Raw genomic sequence first — 6,049 nt, forward strand, 5'->3', positions numbered from 1 at the left:
CGGGATGCTACCTGACACCCGCCGGCCCTATTCACTTTAATGGGGACTGGCAGAGATCCGGCTGCAACCGCTGTGCAGTGGTTTTTGTCCGGCCGATTCTTGCCATATTTGCCGTGTTGAGGCCGGATCTCTACTAGTCCCCATTACAGTGAAGGGGCCCAGGCGGCGAATTGGTAGTTTCTGGCAATACCGGAATGCAGAGAGATCTGCCGGATCTAAATACGCCAGTGTGAATCAAGCCGAAATGGAAAGAGCGCTAAGTGTTTGCAACATTATATCTAGATTTTTAGAATAATATTTAAAATTCCACAAAAATGTGGCATAAATTCAGGTATATTAATCGCTGTGATCAATGCTGGCCGGGTCAGCCACAGATGACCTCTGCTCATATATCTGCAGGGTTTCACAGGATCTTCTATACGGACCTCACATGATCCGGCTGCGGTGGTGACCCCCAGTCCTCTGGAGGGGCCCCAATAATGCTCCAGCGGGCACTGGGCAGGAGCCCTCCTTACGGCACTGGAATCTGTCCAGAGCAGGAAATAGAAGAGATTTCTATCCTGATGCATCTGAGATGCTAATATTTGACTATGAAGATGTGGTACAATATAATATATTTTTACAGGACAAATAAATGATTATTTAATAAGAAGCTAATATATGACACCATAATAAAAATGATTATGATTTGATTTATGTCTTGGATTCTGTCTTGTTTCTTTATTTATCTTTTAATTCCACCATTCTGCATGGAACAATTCGATAACATATCTTTTAGGCCTCTTTCACACGACCGTATGGCTATTTCAGTGTTTTGCGGTCCGTTTTTCACGGATCCGTTGATCCGTTTGTTTCCGTTGTGTTTCCGTTTCCGTTCCGTTTTTCCGTATGGCATATACAGTATACAGTAATTACATAGAAAAAATTGGGCTGGGCATAACATTTTCAATAAATGGTTCCGCAAAAACGGAACGGATATGGAAGACATACGGATGCATTTCCGTATGTGTTCTTTTTTTTTTTTTGCGGACCCATTGACTTGAATGGAGCCACGGAACGTGATTTGCAGGCAATAATAGGACATGTTCTATCTTTCAACGGAACGGAAAAACAAAAATACAGATACGGAATGCATACGGAGTACATTCCGTTTTTTTGGCGGAACCATTGAAATAAACCGTATACGGAATGCAAAAAACGGCCCGCAAAACAAAAACAAAAAAAAAAACGGCAGTGTGAAAGAGGCCTTAGGGTCGCACCTCCATTATACTGATATAGAGCTCCAAATCTCCTCAAACTAAAACTCTGACTACCTGCAGCCACTACCACGGGGAGCACTTTAAAGGCAGATTATGATATTGAGGTCAATGGCTGCTGCAGCATATATCAGTATGTAGTAAGCTCCCTCTAGTGGTGGCTGTATAATCTGTATGTAGTGAGCTCCCTCTAGTGGTGGCTGTATAATCTGTATGTAGTGAGCTCCCTCTAGTGGTGGCTGTATAATCTGTATGCAGTGAGCGCCCTCTAGTGGTGGCTGTATAATCTGTATGTAGTGAGTTCCCTCTAGTGGTGGCTGTATAATCTGTATGTACTATGCTCCCTCTAGTGGTGGCTGTATATATCTGTATGTAGTGAGCTCCCTCTAGTGGTGGCTATATAATCTGTATGTAGTGAGCTCCCTCTAGTGGTTACTGTATAATCTGTATGTAGTGAGCTCCCTCTAGTGGTGGCTGTATAATCTGTATGTAGTGAGCTCCCTCTAGTGGTGGCTGTATAATCTGTATGTAGTGAGCTCCCTCTAGTGGTGGCTGTATAATCTGTATATGGTGAGCTCCCTCTAGTGGTGGGGCTGTATAATCTATGTGTAGTGAACTCTCTCTAGTGGTGGCTCTTTAATCTGTATGTAGTGAGCTCACTCTAGTGGTGGCTGTATACGGTAATCTGTATGTAGTGAGCTCACTCTAGTGGTGGCTGTATAATCTGTATGTAGTGAGCTCCCTCTAGTGGTGGCTGTATAATCTGTATGTAGTGAGCTCCCTCTAGTGGCGCTTGTATAATCTGTATGCAGTGAGCTCCCTCTAGTGGTGGCTGTATAATCTGTATGTAGTGAGCTCCCTCTAGTGGTGGCTGTATAATCTGTATGTAGCGAGCTCCCTCTAGTGGTGGCTGTATAATCTGTATGTAGTGAGCTCCCTCTAGTGGTGGGGCTGTATAATCTGTATGTAGTGAGCTCCCTCTAGTGGTTACTGTATAATCTGTATGTAGTGAGCTCCCTCTAGTGGTGGCTGTATAATCTGTATGTAGTGAGCTCCCTCTAGTGGTGGCTGTATAATCTGTATGTAGTGAGCTCCCTCTAGTGGTGGCTGTATAATCTGTATATGGTGAGCTCCCTCTAGTGGTGGGGCTGTATAATCTATGTGTAGTGAACTCTCTCTAGTGGTGGCTCTTTAATCTGTATGTAGTGAGCTCACTCTAGTGGTGGCTGTATACGGTAATCTGTATGTAGTGAGCTCCCTCTAGTGGTGGCTGTATAATCTGTATGTAGTGAGCTCCCTCTAGTGGTGGCTGTATAATCTGTATGTAGTGAGCTCCCTCTAGTGGCGCTTGTATAATCTGTATGCAGTGAGCTCCCTCTAGTGGTGGCTGTATAATCTGTATGTAGTGAGCTCCCTCTAGTGGTGGCTGTATAATCTGTATGTAGTGAGCTCCCTCTAGTGGTGGCTGTATAATCTGTATGTAGTGAGCTCCCTCTAGTGGTGGTTGTATAATCTGTATGTAGTGAGCTCCCTCTAGTGGTGGTTGTATAATCTGTATGTAGTGAGCTCCCTCTAGTGGTGGTTGTATAATCTGTATGTAGTGAGCTCCCTCTAGTGGTGGCTGTATAATCAGGTGATTTTCCTATTTCATGACGTAAAGTCATGATTTTATTAAAGACACGGAGGCGAGTATTGCTATTCTCCTTCTTTACTTCTGACCAATAGCAGCAAAGAAAATAGAAAATATTGAAACATGTCATCAGCCCCTCCCCATAGTCTCTCTATAACAGGCCACACCGCCTGCAAAACCTCCTCTTTCTTTGTAAGTCCAAACCGAAAGTCCAACAGAACCGCCAACCAGGAACCGGAACAGCCTGGAAACAAAAGCGCCATCCATCCGGAAGCGAACTGGAACAACAGGACCAACTCTGAAGAATCTCCTGAAGCTGTCCACATCAACACGATCGGCTGGAAACCAAACTGCCGACCCTCCGAACCAAGACGTAGACCACAGGATACCGCCCATTAGGCCGATCTCAACCTGAAAAAAGGCGAAAAACAGAACCATGATAGAAGCAAATTGTGCCATGTATTCACAAAACAAATGGTTGCGACAAACCTACTCAGGAAAAAAACTCATAGAGTTAAAGCAATATGCAAATAATATACAGTCCAAATCATGTCTATTTCAAAAACCCCAACAATAGGGAGGGAAACATAGGGTGGGCAATACTCGCCTCCGTGTCTTTAATAAAATCATGACTTTACGTCATGAAATAGGAAAATCACCTGATTTTATTACAAGACCCGGAAGGCTCGTATTGCAAGTTCAAATGTTAAGACAAATTCTCAATAATTGCTGAGAAAACGTGAGGACCTGGCCGAAAATAAAATTCCCTAAACGTGGATACTCTGGACGAGTCCGCCAATTTCAAAATGTCTTCCAGTCTGGCACCAGAAACCGCCAAAGAGGTAGCAGATGCCCCCCCTAGCGGAATGTGCCGAAATATAGATGTGTCCACGCCCGCCAGCTCATGATCCACTTCATCCACCTAGCCAGCGTGGGAGTGGTCACTGGGGCAAAAGGACGAATGGTAGAAAGGAGAGCTGAGGAAACTCTCGTGACCGATGAAGAGAAGTACGCGCTTCATATTCCTTGAGGCACGCTACGGGACAAAGAGAAGGCGAGGCCGGGAAAGCAGGATAAGCGACCGATCGTATGTGGGTCTTAGTCCTCCTAGAGATGTCAAAGGAGACCCCTCCGGGGTGTACGAGCGTGCATCATAGTCCAAAGCCTGGACGTCTGAAAACCCGCTTGCAGGATATAAGACAAAAAAGAGTGACGAGCTTCGCCGACAGTTGCCGTAGGGTAAGGTCCGCATTCTGAGGCCAAGAAGATAAAAAGGAAAAGGACACAAGACACATCCCAAGTGGCAGAAAATCTAGGCCTAGGAGGACGAGACATACCGAGAACCGCGCAGGAGACGACATACAAAAGGATGTTGCCCCCGCAGGAGTACCATCAAAACCTTGATGGGAAGCAGAAATAGCCGACCTGAACAGGCTGATTGTGCGGTAAGCCTTGCCCTGGTCAAACAAGAAGATCGGAAATGTAAGATCTCCGTTACAGGTGCCGATACGGATCCAAGTCCCTAGCCACGCACCAGCGAGCCCCAAGATCCCCAGGCTGATCTGTAAGATCTTCTGGTGCCCGGGGCCCCATGCATTTTCCAAAAGGACTCTAGCTGTTCCCGAAACACCTGGGACTTCCCAGGGTCCCCTGAAATCGACACGCCAACAGGCGCAGGGATCCGTCCAGGAGAAGAGGGTGTAGTTGGTGATTCGGACCTCGGAGGAGAGTCTGAGATGGCGGGAGCAGTACGGGATCTCTATCAACATCTCCAGAAGGTGGGGGAAACCAGGACTGGGAGTTCCAAAACGGACCAGTAGCACCAGCTCCGCCGAATATCGTCGTACTTGAATCTGGGTCCTGGGAATCAGCTGGAATGGAGGAAATGCGTAGAGCAAGATCTCTGGACCAATCCTGCAGGAACGCGTCCACCGCTTCGGCTTCCGGGTCGGGCGCCAGCTGTAAAAGCGGCTTCTAGTTGCGAGTTCAGACGGGAAGCAAAAAGGTTGATGCAGAAAGGACCCCAAAACTGACATTAAGGAACGGAAAACCGTTGGATCTAACTGCCAGTCGCTGGAATCGGAAAGATACCGAGAACTCCAATCCGCATGAATGTTCTGGACCCCCTGGAAAGATATTCCGCCAAAACAACCAACTCCTTGTCTAGGCAGTAGTCCCAGAAATCCCTCGCCTAACGAGACAAGATGGTGGAACGGGTTCCGCCCATGCCGTTGATGTACCTCACCGCTGACACATTGTCCATGCGTAATTGGATGCAGGATCTGGCCGTGTCCCCTCGTGAAGCTCTTGATCGCGAACGATCCAGCAACAGTTCCAGCGCGTTGATATGGATCCTGCCTCGGCCGCTGACCAACCGCCTCCAGTTGTAATCCCTTCGCAATGAGCTCCCCAGCATGACAGGCTGGCATCCGAATCCACCACGAAATCCGGACGATGGCCGAAGATAGCCTTGCCATTCCAAGCCTTGCAGATTGTGGATCCACCAGGAAAGCTCCTCCTTGGTTTCCTCGTCCCAGAGAGATCCAATCCGCGTAGGAAACTCCCCCGCCCGTAGGTGGGAAATCTTCAGGCGCTGAAGGGCCCGATAATGTAGTGGAGCCGGAAAAACCGCCTGGATAGAAGAGGCCAGCAGACCTATGATCCTGGCTAGTTGGCGTAAAGGGATCTGGGCAGATGACCTGGCTTTGCACAATTCCTTCTGTATTGATCGAACCTTGGCCGGAGGTAGGCTGAGTGTTCCCCCGCCGTGGAATCCACCAGAAAACCCAAGAACTCCAACTCGCGAGACGGGATGAGGCAGGATTTCTCCTGATTGTTGAGGAAGCCCAGATCCGCCAGAAGATCCATGGTCCAATGCAGATGATTCAGCAGTACCGATCGATCCTGGGCCATGATCAGGATGTCGTTCAGATTATACGATGAGACGAACTCCTCGACTGCGTAACCATGCCATAGCCGGGCGCATCAGCTTGGTGAAGCACCAGGGAGCTGAAGAGAGGCCGAATGGGAGGCACAGCGAACCGCCAAATCCTGTCCTGCCAAGAGAAACAGAGAAGATTTCTGGACGCGTCCTCCACCGGGACAGTAAGGTAAGCGTCCTTCAAGTCCAACTTGACCATCCAATCGCCCATCTGCAGAAGGT

The sequence above is a fragment of the Bufo bufo genome, chromosome 9 (assembly GCF_905171765.1).
Source record: "Bufo bufo chromosome 9, aBufBuf1.1, whole genome shotgun sequence".
Taxonomy (NCBI): domain Eukaryota; kingdom Metazoa; phylum Chordata; class Amphibia; order Anura; family Bufonidae; genus Bufo; species Bufo bufo.